At 44.2% G+C, this 17,690-nt stretch overlaps 1 non-coding gene across 1 annotated transcript; it reads left to right on the top strand.

Annotated features, from left to right (window-relative positions):
* The first annotated feature begins 11,314 nt into the window (after positions 1-11,314).
* On the top strand, positions 11,315-11,389 carry Trnas-cga (transfer RNA serine (anticodon CGA)). Its single transcript has one exon. It is a non-coding gene; the product is annotated as a tRNA-Ser (tRNA).
* The last annotated feature ends 6,301 nt before the right edge of the window (positions 11,390-17,690 follow it).

The following is a 17,690-nucleotide window of genomic DNA, read 5'->3' as shown; positions in this document are numbered from 1 at the left end:
TACCCTGCATCCATTTTCCACCTTCCTTGCACCTTGATACCTTAACCTTCCATCGGAGCTTCAACCAACATCCAATCCCCTACGATGAAACCCCATTCCGATACACACCCTAATTTTCAGTTTGCGGCATAACGATCCTCCTTACATTTTCCTTCAATTTCCCTCTATCCACCTTGCTAAGCCACTGGCTAAGCTGCCTCAATTCACAGTCCACAAAAGTCTTTCACCTCAGCTGTAATACCTATGTGTCTGGAATTCGCATTAACCAGTACTGCATCAAAAACTCTACGCACAGCATCCTCTCAGTGAGTTTGGTGAAAGATACAAACAGTATCCTTTTAAGCAATACTGCAACCAGCCATTTTTCTGTATATTTATTTAGGTGCCATCATCAGTTTTAGGCTTTGACGTACCGGTGCCTTGAATTATAATTCACTGGCGTGCCAAAGACTCTCGTATGGGCATGTGTATTCCAATAGAGAGGCATATAAACAGGAAGAATAAGGTGTTACGGTCGGTAATACTTATATGAGACAAGAAGTGCCTGGCGCAGTTGTTTGATCGGTTACTGCTGCTACAGTGGCTAGTTATCTAGATTTAATTGAATCCAAACGTGGTCTTACAGTCGGCCGAAGGGCAATGGGATACAGTATCTACGAGGCAGTGATGAAGTGGGTACTTTCCCATACGTCCATTTCAAGAGTTTACCGTGAATATCGGGAATCCGGTAAAACACCAGATCTCCAATATCGCTGCAGCCGGAAAAAGATCCTGCAAGAACGAGATCAATGACGACTGAATAGAGTCGTTGAACGCGACAGAATTGCAGCTGATTTCAATGCTGGGACATCAGCTAGTGTCAGCGTGCGAACCATTCTATGAAACATAATCGAAATGGGTTTTCGGAGCCGAAAGCCCACTCGTCTAACCTTGATGACTGCATGGCACAAAGCCTTCCACCTCGCCTGGGCCCGTCAACACCGACATTGGCCTTTTGATGCCAAAACGTTTTGCCTGGTCGGACGAGTCTCGTTTCAAATTGTATCGACTTGAAGCACGTGTACGGGTATGGAAACAACCACATCAATCAATGGACCATACAAGTCAGCAAGGGACTCTTCAGGCTGGTTGAGGCTCTGTGCTACGGTAGCAGGTTCAAATCCTGCGTCGGGCATGGATGTGTGTGATGTCCTTAGGTTAGTTAGGTTTAAATAGTTCTGAGTTATAGGGGACTGATGACCTCAGACGTTAAGTCCCATAGTGCTTAGAGCCATTTGAACCATTTTGGAGGCTCTGTAATGGTGTGGATCGTGTGCAGTTGGAGTGATATGTGACCCCTTATACGTCTACATACGATTCTGAAAGGTGGCATATACGTAAGTATCCTGTCGGATCACCTGTATCCATTCATGTCCATTGTGCATCCCGACGGACTTAGGAAATTCCAGCAGGAGAATGCGACACCCTGTATGTCCAGAATTGCTACAGAGTGGATCCAGGGACACTCTTCTGAGTTTAAGGACTTTCGCTGGTCGCCAAACTCGCCAGAAATGAACATTATTGAGCGTATCTGGGATGACTTGCAGCGTGTTGTTCAGAAGCGATCTGCAGCATCTCGAACTCTTACGGATTGGACAGCCCTTCAAGATTCGTGGTGCCAATTCCCTCCAGCACCACTTCAAACATTAGTCGACTCCAGGCCATGTCGTGTTGTGGCACTTCTGCTTGCCTGCGGGGGCCCTACATGATATTAGGCAAGTGTACCAGTTGCTTTGGCTCTTCAGTGTACACATTTTAATCTTCAGTAAGTGCACGATTAAAAAATTGAGAGAAATTTGGATGCTGCAGCTGGCACTCTATTCCGCTACATCCCAACTTTGTGTTTGTTTTGATGATGTATTTATTGAGGTTTCAAATATGTATTATGCCAACTTAAGACGTATGAAAGCGCGATACGCATATTGGAATACATAAAAATGTAAAGAAGAGGCAGGTTTATGTATTTCTTAAAATAAGGTAATCGACAGCCACGGCGCTCAACAGCCAATAAAATGGATAAATTACAGGAGCACAGAGCTTTGACTCGGTAAAGCTGTGCTCACTGCACTCTCAACATTAACTTGTGTCATTCTGGAATCGATATGAAGATTTTGCATGGTGATCGTGAGTCGCCAGTCGAAAACGTCATTTAACATTGCGTCAGTAGTTCTGCTACCGAGTATGTGCTTAGGTCTTGAGTTTTAAGTGCTGTCAGTACGGCTGTGAAAGTTTACATTGTTTGGTCGAGAGAGTTGTGTCGCAACACTATCGACAGTCAGGGTTGGTGAGCAGTACATCCGGCTCTGTTCTCCATAAAACGGTACTACACGACTGTTACCTTCAAGGTTACTAAGAGCTGCTTGCTGTGATATCTGCCTTGTACTTTGGGACCTATCCGTGCTGGTTTCCTTAACCCTCGATATGACGTAATTAAGAGCTCTCCTCTAGGTGCTCAGAGGAGAGACCGCTTACAGATTTTGCGAGACGCTCGTTTGCCGCATAACCGACTCGACGGGAGGTTAGCAGATGAATGGCGCACTCGAAACGGCACTTCTTCATTCACTAGCGATAAAAAATTCTCATTTAGCAGGAGCAAGGAGAACGCTTTTCGTATAATTTCTCCGTTCCACTGCGTGCTGTAATTTTCTCGCTGGCGAACTGTATGTACAACTGAACGCTTCAAGCAATCAACAACAGTGACTCAACCAACACATCCGCCTACCATTCGCTGCACTCGTAATAATAATCATGCACGATGAAGGCTGCGATAGTACGTACTGCTTAGAAGCTCAGACGTCTACCATTAATATACTGATTAAATATTAGCTGACAAAAGTTTTGTGTATTGGAAGCTGTCTGTACAAAAATCTCGTAGAAATAATCTTTGTGTTGTCTCTTCTGTTTCCAATCTTATAGTTTCATCCACATCGGCATCTGCACTCTACAAACCACTGTGAAGTGCGTGGCAGGAGGTATGCCTAATTGTACTACTTATTAGGTCTTTCCCCGCTCCCTTCAGTTACAGAGCACGCGAAGAATGATTTCTTAAATGTCTCGTGGTGCAATTAGCCTGATCTCGTATTCGTAATCTTTATTGGAATGATATTGGAGTAGCTTGTAATATATTCCCAGTGTCAACGTTTTGTTTGTTCTAGAAATTTCCTCAGTAGGTTTTCATAGGATGGTTTGCCTCCATATTCAAGTTTTTTTTTTCCGTATCTTCGTGATGATCTCCTTCTTTGTATCCGTTCGGTATTCCTGTTAGTACTATTTGGTATGGGTTCACCACACTGGATCAATGTTCTAGGATGAGTGGCACAACTGTTTTCTCAAGTAGCCTTCGCTGTAGGCTGACTGCATTTCCCTGTTATTCCAGCAACAAACAGCGGTTTGTCAGCTGCTTTATCTACGATATGGCCTCCATGACAGTTCCATCTCATATCTCTAGAAGTTTTTACATGTAGGTATTTGTATGAATTGACCGATTCGAACTGTAACTCACTGGTCGTGTAGTCACAGGATACTACGTTCTTTCATTTTGTAAAATGCACAATTTTAAATTTATGAACATTTAAAGAAAGTTTCTAATCTTTGCACCATTTAGAAAGTAATGGACTGTGAGGCTGGTCCAAGCTGAGGTACGAGTCCTCCCTCAGACATGGGTGTGTGTGTTTGTCCTTAGGATAATTTAGGTTAAGTAGTGAGTAAGCTTAGGGACTGATGACCTTAGCAGTTAAGTCCCATAAGATATGACACACATTTGAACATTTTTTGAACCAGTTTGAACTCTTATCAAGTTCTGAATGAACATATGTACAGTTTCTTTCAGACTCTAGTCCATTAGAGATAACTGTAGCATCTGCGAAAAGTCTGATGTTACTAGTAGTATTGGCTGCAAGAGCAATAATATACAGGATTGCTTTGAATGTACTTACTAAAATGTAACAATTAAGCTATGCATGACTACTGAGTAAAATACTTACGTAAATGTATATGAAAAGAACAAAGTAAAACACAATTTATTTACACACACAGTTTTCACGCTAATTATTTTATGGACCAGTCATACATCTAAGATGATTTGACAGCTTTTAGAAGACCAGTTTTTTACTTCCATAATCACAAAACTTTAGACAGCTAATTTGAAAGTTATAAGTACACTATAAGATGCTCTCAGTTACTGATACATCCATACAATTCCCTTCCTCAGTCCATTGACATCTCTTTAATGAAAAAGTCCTCTTAATACTAACATTAAGTACAAAAACTTAAAAAAATATATTGGCATATCTTTAGCAGTTTCAGCTTATCTACAGCCAAAAAATCCAGCCACTGGTTTTGGGCAGGTGATACTGACTTCCAACTAAAAGCCAGAAAATTCTTCAACTGCACATACTGGTCAAACACTGGTGACTCACAAACATCTACTTCTTTTCCTTTTAAATAAAGCAGTGTCCTTTCTATGTCTTCCAGCTCCACTAATTTAGTCCAGGACATCCACTCAAAAATGTCGAAACGTGACTGTTGATGAGACCATTTTGTAAGACAGATAACGGCGGTTCAATAAAACTCTGTTACGTTAGTGTGAAATTTTTTGATGGTTAACTCGGAGCACTTATTTTCATCATTTTTTAAAATGTCTCTATTTTTCATACCTAAAAAGGAACAGTTTTCTTTCTCTTGCGGTGAAACTGTTTTATCACCAGTAACGACCTTACCGTCAATAAAACTTAGGTTACTATTCTAAATTTATTTTTTTATTAAGGAAACTCAATTGATGGCGCATAGAACGAAACCAAGCCTCTCTTAAAGGAGCAGAGAAAATTCTACCAAGATCTTTGTTGGTTTTTCTTCAGATAAGAAAAAAATCCGGGGATTCCCACATTCGTAAGATTTTCTCGAGTGCATGCGTTATGGACAGCCATCTAGTTTTAGAGTGTGACGAAAGTTCTCTGTAGTAGGTATTCACAAATTCACAAAAGTAGCAAGTTTTGCAGTTATGATTGTGTGCATGAAAAAGTAGTTAAAAGTTTCATCACAATTACGTCGATATCGATAGACAAAGTGTCTTCAGCAGCTCAGACAGTGTTGTACTAGTCAGGCCACTCCCACCAAGATCTTCCCAAGTTTCGTTTTTAAGAGACTGAATGCGTTGTTTTCTCCTCTACGGTTCAATACACCGATATTGGTGTTGAAAGTCGCCGAAAAATGTTACACAACTTTTTAAATTAACTGTAATGTATGTGAGCGTTGAGCTGCATAAATTGGATATAGTCTCCAAACTTTCACTTTATACGGAATCCAGCTTAGTTTACTTTTTATCCTCCTCACCTGCGTGAAAGTACTGAACAGCTATAAGAACTAATTTCAATGCTTTTTGGTTGCCGCCTTCAGTTGGTAGGCCGTAAAGCGGAGTTTTCCTTACAAGTGAAAGTACAAATGGATACAAAAAGGAGAGAATATGTTTAACTGTCGCTGTGGCTGTTGTTCTTGTATCACTTGGCTTTTTAGCAATCACACATATGGGATACATATCTGAACACAATTTTGTCTTGCAATCAAGAGACTAACGTGCATGGTGGTATAGGTACTCAAAAATATGAACAAGTAAATAATGGTTGTTACACAGCGTTAGCAACTGCAGTCAAATAAACTATGCTGCTAGTATTCCTTTTTTTTTTTTTGCATCACAAGTATTTTGTTTGGTTTGTTGCTGCCTGCCGCGAATTCCCCTCCTCTGTCAACTTTTACGTCTCAAGAGTGGCCCTTGCAACCTCCGTCTTCAGTTATTTTCTGGATGTATACCAATCTCTGTCGTCCTCTACAGTTTTTACCCTCTACAGCTCCCTCAGCTACCATGTCCGCATCTCGTAGTCTCGCGGTTCTCGCTTCCCGAGCACCGAGTCCCTGGTTCGATTCCCGGCGGGGTCAGGGATTTTCACCTGCCTTGAGTTGACTGGGTGTTAGTGTTGTTCTAATAATTCCATCATCATTCATGCACGCGCGAGACTGGAGTCAGAAAAGGTTGGGAATTTGTACGGGCGCTGATACCGCAGAGTTGAGCGTCCCACAAACCAAACATCTTCATTATCTGGTACCATGGAGGTTATTCTCTGAGGCTTTAGCAGATGTATCATCCTGTCCCTCCTTCTTGTTAATGTTTTCCACATATTCCTTTTCTCGCCGATTCCGCACAGAACCTCCCCATTCCCTGCCTTCTCAGCCACCTAAATACAATGTTCTTCTGCAGCACTACATCTCAAATTCTTCGATTCTCCCCTGTTTCGGTTTTTCCATGGTCCATGTTTCGCCACCATAAAATCCTTTCCTCTAAAAGTACATTCTCAGAAATTTCTTACTCAAATTAAGGCCTATGTTTGATACTAGAAGACTCTTCAGTAGTGGGTTGTTTTGTTGCCTAGGTAGCAGGATTTGTCAACTTCCTCTAATTCGTCATAACCAATCATGATGTTAGGTTTCTCGCTGTTCTCATTTACAGAATTTCTCGCTACTTTCGTAATTCTTTTATTGACTCACAGTCACCATTTTGATTCATAAAACTGTTCATTTCATTCAACAGATGCTGTAATTTCAGAATGAGATTTTCACTCTGCAGCGGAGTGTGCGCTGATATGAAACTTCCTGACAGGTTAAATTTGCGTACCGGACCGAGACTCTAACTCGGGACCTGTTCCCGAGTTCGAGTCTCGGTCCGGCACACAGGTTTAACTTGCAGAAAGTTTCATGTCGGTCCTATAATTCTTCTTCACTTTCATTCATAATAGCAAATCCACCAGCGATTCTTAAAACTAAAAGCTTTTCACATTGATTTTTAATCCCACTTTTGAACGACTCTTGTATTTCGATCATTGCTACTTTGACGTACAGATTGAAAAGTCGGAGGGGGAAGACTACATGCCTGTCTTATATCTACACATCGCTCTTGGCAGTCAGGTCTTAATATTTCCTCTTGGTTATTGTAAATATTGTATATTACCTGTCTTGCCCAATAACTTCTCCATCTTTTTATCAGGATTTCGAAGATCATGCACCATTTTACGTTGTCGAACGATTATTCCTTGTCGACAAACCCTACGAAAGTGTCTTGATTTTTCCTCAGTCTTGCTTCCATTATCAACTGCAACGTCAGAGCTGACTATCAGTTTGGGTTTAGGAAAGGTAAACGCACCACAATTGCGGTTGTTTATATGATATACAGCGCATATCAAAAGGATGGCGCTCACGGCTAAATGTACGCGATAATAGGAGCACAAATGTCAAGTAAACCTGGGGTCTAAAACCCATATTTTTAGAGCTATGAGATATTCTTGATTTTCTATGTTGTGAAGCAAGTCTCTTCTACTGCATGCTCTTTGCTTTCCATATTTTTCGAAGTGGTAGTATGGACCCAAACAAGAGAAAACATGCCCAGAAAACATGTGCTCTAAAACGTATACCTTAAGAGTTATGAGATTTACAAGTTTATTACAAGAGTAATGTTCCAAAGTACCGAAGATGAACAGGTGCTCACACGTGTTAAGGTATACATTTTAGAGCACATGTTTATGGGTCCATACTACCACTTTCCAAAATATGGGAAGCAAAGAGCTTGCAGTAGAAGAGATTTGTTTCAGAATATTGAAAAATTAAAAAATCACATGGGCAGGAAAGTGTGGCCGAGCGGTTCTAGTCGCTTCAGTCTGGAACAGAAAGTTGCCATCAGTCTTAAAATAACCGTAGCTACTTTGGCGCAAAAGAATTCGCTCTTGTTTCCGCTGCTACAACGGTCGCAGGTTCGAATCCTGCCTCGGGCATGGATGTGTTTGATGTCCATAGCTTAGTTAGGTTTACGTAGTTCTAAGTTCTAGGGACTGACGACCTCAGATAGTGTTCAGAGCCATTTGAACCATTTGAATATACAATAGCTCTTAAGGTATGCGTTTTAGAGCCCATTTTTACTTGAGATTTGTACATCTATTATCGTGTACTTTCAGCCGTGTAAGTTTTCACCATCTGTATACGTATACTAATAAATATTAAAATACTGAATCAGTAGAATATACATCTTCGATTTTCTTAAATGATTATCGGGACACTTAGCGCCCCGACTCAGTCTTTTTAGGACACCGGAACAAAAAATGAAAAGCGGGGACGTTCCCGATTAATCGGAACATCTGAAGACTGTATTAAAATATAGCGTGAATAGGAAGCGTCCCAACACGCTCCCTGCGGCACACGCGACGTTAGTTCCACATCTGTGTATGAATTTTCATCCAAGATAAACGCTTTATCCTCCCTACAACAAAATCCTCAGTTTAGCCTCCAATTTCTTTTAGTGCCGCCGACGATCGTACCGCTGGTAATACGCATAGACGGCATAGTAAATCAAATGCTTCACGGAAATCGAGAAATACTGCATCTGTCTAACTGCCTTGATTCAAAAGGAAGGTAGCTCAGTAAAAAACTAAATTTTCAGCGTCGCTAACTGGCATCTGGGCACTCTCTCCCATCGATGGAAAGTAACAAGAACGATTCCTGGGAATGAAAGAGCAGTAGCAAAGCCAGGAACTGACGTTCATCATGTTAGTGCCTTTGGAAGGTATGGCAGGCGAAGGGCCAGGCGGTCATTGTGACCCTAGTGATACAGTGTAGACGGGCGCAGTGCAGTTCACTTTCTGACTCCTAGTTTCATTTCAGCCAACAGCGAGAAGTGAGGCGGAGGCAGGGCAACACGGCACAGGCGGCTGCCTCTGTCGGCGTTGCGCAGTGTGCGAGAGAGACCGTGAACAAAAGTCAAAAGTAAAGGCAGTTCACTTCAAAAGACTGAAGAATCACCACGTCCAAGTGACGCACTTTGACGTAACTGTACGAGACTCGCTTCTATTTCCGTAAACCTCAGATCGGTTGTGACCGCTTGATTCCTACTAACCGAGTGCTTCAGGACAGAACTACAGGAGACCGGCAAAATAATGTGAGCGGTGGTAGTAATTGGGTGGTTATGTTTGATGGTCAACAACGCGGGTAAGGCACGTGTCGCCCTGGACTGTGAGCGTTCAGTATTTACGAGTAGTACACACTTCGTATTTGCAATGAAAGACATAACAAAGTACCAAGGAGGCCAAATTGTGGTGGCCAAATTAGCTGGAGCATCAGTAACCAAGACGGCCAACTTACTGAATGTTTCAAAAGTAACTGTACCAAAAAGCGTGACAGCCTACAGAAAACATGGAAAGACATCATCGTCTAAACGTAACAGTGAGTGCAAATGAAAACTAAATGACAGAGATCGTCGCACGGTAATACGAATAGTGGCAAAACAAGACGAAACTACAGCGGCTAAAGTGGCTGCGGAGCTCAAAAGTCATCTTCGAGACCCTGTATCTTTCGGCAATGTTGGCCGAGAACTCCGCAAAGCGAATATTCGTGGATGAGCTGCTACGTCCAAACTATTAGTGACGACAGCAGAAGCAAAGAAGCACAAAACATCGTGTCAGGAGGATAAATCCTGGACGGCTGATCGGTGGAAACACGTCACATGGTGGGACTAGTCAAAGTTTTCGTTATTTCCAGCATCGGGCCGGATTTACGTCTGGAGAAAGCTAAAAGAAGCCTACAATCATGATTGCTTGATCCAAAGGTTAAACATGGAGACAGGTGGAAGTGTGATGGTGTGGGCAAGCCATATCATAGTATTCTGCTGGTCCCATCATTACCCTCAAATTCCGTGTTACAGCCCAGAGTTATGTGAATATTTTAAGTGGTCGGTTCCATCTCATGATGCAAAGGTTGTTCCCCAAAAATGATGCCATATTTTTAGGACGATAATGCACCCATTCACACAGCCAGGACAGTACAATCGTGGTATGAGGAGCATGCAACTGAACTGCAGCGTCTTCCATGGGCAGCACAGTCCCTGGACTTGAACATGATCGAACCGTTGTGATATCCGTCTACCTCGTGACTACAGGAGTTAGAAGAGGTTCTGATCGAAAAGTAGCACAATATTCTCTTGGAAACTATACAATCATTATATGTCATTATTCCAAAAAGAATCGCAGCTGTGTTATAGGCAAAAGGAGGTCCAACCTCGTATTAATAAAGCAGTCCCAAGTAAGTACAGGTGTTCACATCATTTTCCCTATCCACTGTACATTGTAAAGTATTAATTAAAACTATACTTAACGTGAAAGGTAGTTTCCTGCGATAGATAACATTTTCCTTCTCGTTCTTGTACCTCTGTTCCATGTCATCGCAGGGTCACCATGAATTTGAACGGATTTGGCTTGGTTAGTTTAAGGGCTGGCTGGATGCTCTTCTTCTCTCCACTCTGTTAGACGGACTGTGTGCGCCCAACTGTCTGCGTGTATTGTTATTCATGGGAAAGCGAGACAGAGTTTTCTAAATGTTTGCAAATCGTCTAACGGACACGGGATTTGGGTACCAGCCAAGCATTCGCCTATTGGTATGTGGGAAACCGTCTAAAACTCACGTCCATGCTCGCGTACCTCCCCCACCTTTTAAGTGGCGCTTCAGTAGGCACGGCTACCTGGGCGGGTTGCCGCTACACAACGTTGCTTAAATTATCCAAATCGGTCCTTTTCGCTGTCTTTATTTTATCAGAATTTCTATTGTGATGCAGGCATTCAAATTTGCTTCACTAACACTTGTTGCAAGTCAGAAACACCGCTTATTCACAGTGACATAGTAGGTTTCGTAGTTAGCAGCTTCCACGAACAAATACTACGGTCGCAGGTTCGAATCCTGCCACGGGCATGGATGTATGTGATGTCCTTAGGTTAGTTAGGTTTAAGTAGTTCTATGTTCTAGGGGACTGATAACCACAGCAGTTAAGTCCCATTGTGCTCAGAGCCATACACGAACAGATTCTAAAAAGTCTGATATTGGAGGGCTATTCATCTTTATTCTGACGCTTTTTTTTTTTTTTTTTTTTTTTTTTTTTTTGAAACAGACTTTTGAAGCTATGGAGGCATTTCAGTTGAAGCACAATCTCAAAATATTTCCGATTTTGGTAAATTGTTACACTTAAAATGTGATTGATTAATTACTATTAACAGTTAAAATATCGGTAAATAGGCAACGATAATTCAGCGTAGCAAGATACCTAGACAAAATAAAAAATAACTTTCAGAATTCTTTGATCAAATGGAATCATTTGATATAAATCAAAACACCATTCTACTTGAAACTTCCTGGCAGATTAAAACTGTGTGCCCGACCGAGACTCGAACTCGGGACCTTTGTCTTTCGTGAGTCGTGCTTCGGTAGCTCAGTTGGTAGAGCACTTGCCCTCGAAAGGCAAAGGTCCCGAGTTCGAGTCTCGGTCGGGCACACAGTTATAATCTGCCAGGAAGTTTCATATCAGCGCACACTCCGCTGCAGAGTGAAAATCTCATTCTGGAAACATCCCCCAGGCTGTGGCTAAGTCATGTCTCCACAGTATCCTTTCTTTCAGGAGTGCTAGTTCTGCATGTTTCGCAGAAGAGCTTCTGTAAAGTTTGGAAGGTAGGAGACGGATACTGGAAGAAGTAAAGCTGTGAGTACCGGGCGTGAGTCGTGCTTCGGTAGCTCAGTTTGTAGAGCACTTGCCCGCGAAAGGCAAAGGTCCCGAGTTCGAGTCTCGGTCGGGCACACAGTTTTAATCTGCCAGGAAGATTCATATCAGCGCACACTCCGCTGCAGAGTGAAAATCTCATTCTGGAAACATCCCCCAGGCTGTGGCTAAGTCATGTCTCCACAGTATCCTTTCTTTCAGGAGTGCTAGTTCTGCATGTTTCGCAGAAGAGATTCTGTAAAGTTTGGAAGGTAGGAGACGGATACTGGAAGAAGTAAAGCTGTGAGTACCGGGCGTGAGTCGTGCTTCGGTAGCTCAGTTTGTAGAGCACTTGCCCGCGAAAGGCAAAGGTCCCGAGTTCGAGTCTCGGTCGGGCACACAGTTTTAATCTGCCAGGAAGATTCATATCAGCGCACACTCCGCTGCAGAGTGAAAATCTCATTCTGGAAACATCCCCCAGGCGGTGGCTAAGTCATGTCTCCACAGTATCCTTTCTTTCAGGAGTGCTAGTTCTGCATGTTTCGCAGAAGAGCTTCTGTAAAGTTTGGAAGGTAGGAGACGGATACTGGAAGAAGTAAAGCTGTGAGTACCGGGCGTGAGTCTCCTTCGGTAGCTCAGTTGGTATGCATTCTCGCTTCGCGCGTCGGGCGACTAGGTTGTGCTCTTAGTTCCGCCTCTACCGTAGCGCAGCGTGTTTTTCCTCCTGTCAGTTTAGTGCCGTGTTGGTCTCCGTGCGCGTCGCATCGCTGGTTGTCGGCTGGTGTTTGGTGTTCGTGCGGCCCTTCCTGTCGCGGCGTCGTCTCTCGCCGTGATGTCCACCATGGTTCCCACGAAAGTTCCGCGTACAGGTACAGTCAGTTTTACCTTTGACAAATCCACGCGTCACATCCAGCCCGGTTCTTTGGAGATACATGACTGGTTAGTCGATACAGTTAAGGTCACTACTGAACAGGTGCATACCGCATATTTCGAAAGCGAATTATATGTGTTTTGTGTTAAGTTTCTTGACCCGCTCCAGGTTGATAAGCTACTTTCTCGTCATGGTTCTCAGGTACCCTTTACGCACCGTGATGGTTCCACTAGTATGGTTCTCTTGGCAAATGCAGAAGTGATATATACGAATGTTCGGGTATTTAACCTTCCGCCCGAGGTTGACGATTGTTTTCTGAAGTCCGTTTTGCTTCCATATGGGGACGTACGCCATATTCGAAAGGAACGCTGGTCTGCTCAGCACCGCTTACAGGTATATAGTGGTATTCGGTCGGTGGAAATGGTGGTCAAAAACCTATTCCTTCTCACCTACAGGTATGTGGTTATAGGGTCCATATCACGTACAGTGGCCAGGAAGGAACATGTTATTATTGTAATGAAACTGGTCATTTCCGTACTAATTGTCCGCGGCGTGTGGTGGTATTAAAACCTACATACGAACAGCGTAAAAAATTGACTTTAGCTGATCTTCTCCCGCAAGGATCTCGGACTGAATCGCTCACTGTTACTGAGGGACGCAGTGATTCGTTGCCCGACAACGGCCGTGATTTTCCCCCGTTGTCCTTGAGTAGGGATGTTGCTGCCCTTAATTCCGATGTGCCCGCGCTGATTTCTCACAACAAGCGTCGGCGAACACAGGATGATGCGGCTGATGAATCTTCCTTATTGGCTCGCCCTTCCGATGGGCCTCCGGTAAAGGACTCTTTCTCAGTCGGAAATCGTGGATGAGGACGCCACACGTGCTATCACGCCTTTGCAGAAGCTCCCTGACACCTTATCTGACGTTGTTCCTGCTTCCGCGGCAGCCTCTTCGGAGACGCCCGTGACGGAACCTGCTTCTGGTTGCCACGTGTCTTCTCCGGTTCTCTCTGACACTTCTCCTATGGACTCTGTTTCGCATCCCCCTTCTGGAATTTCTGTCGCCCCCTCTAGGTCACAGCCTCCTCCCATCAGACAATTGATTGATTCTCCAGAGCCTGTGAATCCCGTTGTTATTCACCAACTGTCCCACCGTGAACCCATGTCTGCGGATGTAGAGGCCTCTCTCCCGCAATCTGACACGGAATGTCTACATGATGCTCCCACGCAGCCGAACGCTGCAGCGTCGGCACCGCGGAGCCGCAGTCGAATCCGTAAACAGCCACAGAGAGCCGCGTCACGGCCGAAGAAAAAGCAGTGGGAAGATGAGGGTTCCGTTTCGTAGTTTTTCTCTCTGTGGTTCAGCGCTTGTTTCTGGTATGATTACTTGTATGTTGCTCCGTCAGCTGACGGCTCTCTACCGATCTTTGTTCTTCTTTCTGGGTTGAAGTTCCATGCAAGCATATACATTTCTTACTCTGAATATTAACAGAATATGTTCTGAGCTTCGACTCGCCGCTTTGAGACAGTTTATCTATCAGTCTGGGGCAGATGTTTTTTTTACAGGAAGTCCTATTCGACCAGTTTTCCATTCCTGGGTTCTCGACGTTTTTTAATGTCGCTTCCGAACTTTCTACGGGCACTGCCTTGTTTTATAGAGAAGGCATTCCGTTGATGAATTTCGAAGTACTCGACAGTGGAAGGGGGATCGGGTGCACGTTTTATGATCTCAGTTTACTCCTTCTTTATGCCCCTTCTGGTTCGGGTTGTACTACCCCACGTTCAAGTTTTTATAAAGAAGAAGCCATTTACCTGCTTCGTAAATCCCCGACAAAGATAATTTTAGGTGGGGACCTCAATTGTGTTCTACGGCCGGTAGATCAGTCTCCTAATTTTAATTTCAGTAAAGAACTCGACGACCTTGTGCGCTCCTTGCACCTGCGTGACGTGTGGGTTTCTCGCTATCCTACACTTGTGCGACATACCTACTTTACTCCCACGTCTAGCAGTCGCCTCGATCGCTTTTACCTTTCCGATTCCTTGTGTGGGCAGCTTCTGGCTGTTGATGTGATACCAGCCTGTTTTACTGATCATTGCGCTGTAGCCGTTACGTTTAATTACGAGCGACAACCGGTAAAATTGTTTCGTCCTCCTTGGATGCTCAATATCGCGTATTTGCAAGATACCTCCCTTGGTATCGTCCTGGAGGACATTTGGACTCGTTGTTCTCGTACTATGGACCGGTACCCGTCTATCGTGGCATGGTGGACACTGTATGCAAAACCACACATCCGTAGGGCTCTCATGCGTTTTGGGGATGCGAAGGTGGCAGAAGATCGACGAACGCAAGAATTTTACTATTCTGTCTTACGTCAACTGTACGATAGTGCTACGCATGCTCCCCTACGGGTTACTGATATACAGCGCATCAAAGCCAAATTGCTGCAGCTCAAACGCATTCAAATGGAGGGCCTTCGGACGAGGTCTCAACCACGTTCCCTTCTACAAGAGGAACTGACGTCACTCTACCATCTAGTCCGTTTACGGTCGCGCCGGAAACGTGGGTGCCTTGTCTCCCTCACAACTGCTGACGGCCGCGTGTTCACCTCTCACCGTGACATTTCTGACTTCGTTTACACCTATTTTACTGATCTGTATGATACTTATGGCCCGGCGGAAACCTCTCTTGACGACTTTACCTCCTTGCTGCCTCGCGTCGTCACTCTTCAATTAAACGACGCCTTTCTGCGTCCCTTTCAGAAGGATGACATATATGATGTTGTTGCAGGATCGCAGTCCCGCAAGTCGCCTGGATTAGATGGTATTCCTAAGGAGTTCTATGTTCAATTTTGGCCGCTCATTGGTGACACCTTAACGTCAATGGTAAATGAAGTGATGCGGGGAGTCTCACTTCCTGCTCCTTTTCAGGAAGGCAGAATGGTCCTCCTCCCAAAATCCACAGTTCGACCTGCAATTGATTCCCTCCGTCCTATTACTCTCCTTAAATTTGATTATAAACTTTTCGCTCGAGCAATTAATATCCGTCTCTCTAAGCTGCTCGATACCATTATTGCCGCCCACCAAAGCTGTGTGCCTGGACGCACGATACTGACTTCCGTTCTCGAATGTCGCGATGTAATCTCGGTGGCGGCTGCCGCTAATATCCCAGGGGCTTTGCTTTTTCTTGATTTCCAAAAAGCGTTCGATCGCGTCAGCCATGATTTTTTATCGAGAGTGCTCACCGCTGTCGGCTTTAATAATGATGCTCGACAAGTCTTAACTAATCTTTTTACCGGTATAAGTGTCTCGGTGATTGTGAACGGTCACCCTACCCCCCGGATATCGATCAGACGGGGGTTACCCCAGGGAAGCCCCTTATCCATGTCACTTTTTGTTCTATCCTTAGAGACCTTACTTCGCCATCTCATAATGCAATTACGTGGCTGGAATATATTGGGGGAAATTTTTGCAGTCCGTGCATACGCCGATGACGTCATGGTTTTAGTACGACATGCCGAGGACATACCGCGGCTTAAGGATACCTTGGATTCATTTTGTGGTCTTGCTGGTGCTCGCATTAATGATCGCAAATGCACGTTCCTGCCGTTGAGAGGCTTTGATCATGTCGTCATTCCTTGGGCGACGGTTGTCGATCGCCATAAGACCTTGGGGATCATAGTAGATCGTAATCCGATCAAAATGGCGGCACTAAATTGGCGTGAGGTTACGAGTCGTGTTCACGGGGCGATCCTTGAACATGATCGCCGTTCCCTTAGCCTCCTTCACAAGGCACGGGTTTTAGAGACCTATGTCTTCAGTAAAATATACTACGTTGCGCAGGTCTTCCCGCTTCCCGCGATGATGGCCCGCAGGCTGAAACAGCTGTCTAGTCGATTTCTGTGGCGCCGCCGTGTCTTCCGTGTCCGGTATGAAGTTGTGGCCAGGCCTCGGAAGCTTGGAGGATTGGGTCTTTCAGATATCAAAGTGAAGACGTCCATCTTATTTGCCCGCCGCAATGTTTTAACCTGTACGCGGGCTCCGCATTCAGTCACCTCTCGTTTACTTTCCCGCCTCCGGCCGGCCAGTCTGACCCCTCCTGTTGATGTTGGACGGATTAATCCTAAATTGCGGCACATTCGTCAATACTTTGTACTTGTCGGTATTCTGGGTGCTGATATACTTTCTATGACGCATATTACTACCAACATGCTACAAATTCGTTGGGGTACAGCATGTTTCCCTTCTTCTGTGGAACTTGCTTCCCCGTCAACGTCATGGAAAACGGTCTGGTCTCATCTTAGTCTTCCCATTTTGCCGATGGAGATTGTTTCAACGTGATATAAGGTCATTTACCGTCTGATACCTACTGGTGATCGTCTTTTTCGTATTGGCCTTCGTCCGACTGATCAGTGTGAGGAATGTCATCAAACTGACACCTTACTTCACAGGCTAGTGGCTTGCGGACGGGATCACTGGCTCTGGGTCCGCCGTCAATTAGCTTTTCTTACTAGAGGGCCTGAAACCGCATTCCCAGACGACATCTTCTTACATCCGGACATCTCTTATTTTCCTCAGACGAAAACGAACACGATTGTCTGGCTCTTGGGTTACTATGTCCATTACGTCATTGAAGGCGGTAATGACCCAGATTCCCGCGTTTTTCACCATTATTTGTCAACTGCGCATTGGAAATGGCAGCGGTTACCACAATACCGAACGCTTTTTGCGAATATGCTTTTTCTTGTGTTTAACCGTCAAGGTGTTGGTTAAGTTCCCCTGTGATTCCTGTTTCTTCCCTGAGCTTGAGTCCCCTCCCTTGTTGTATTTTTTCGTATTTTTTTTTTTTTCTCTTTTGCATGTATATATGTCCACCCAAAATGCATACGGGTGGGATAACGGGTTGGTCTTCCCCTTCAGAAGAAATGTTTTATTTGTGTTTCAACTAATTTGTTGATTTTCTTTTTGCAGCTAATATTAAATGATGATTTGACTATGGTTGTCTGAATTCTCGTGAAATATACCTAGTCAATCTGATAATAAAAAAAAAAAAAGTTGGTAGAGCACTTGCCCACCAAAAGGCAAAGGTCCCGAGTTCGAGTCTCGGTCGGGCACACAGTTTTAATCTGCCAGGAAGTTTCATATCAGCGCACACTCCGCTGCAGAGTGAAAATCTCATTCTGGAACCATTCTACTTGACTTTTATTTTCGCATTGTGCTAGTTATACTTGTT

The sequence above is a fragment of the Schistocerca gregaria genome, chromosome 4 (assembly GCF_023897955.1).
Source record: "Schistocerca gregaria isolate iqSchGreg1 chromosome 4, iqSchGreg1.2, whole genome shotgun sequence".
Lineage (NCBI taxonomy): Eukaryota > Metazoa > Arthropoda > Insecta > Orthoptera > Acrididae > Schistocerca > Schistocerca gregaria.
This window is presented reverse-complemented; position numbering and strand designations above follow the sequence as displayed.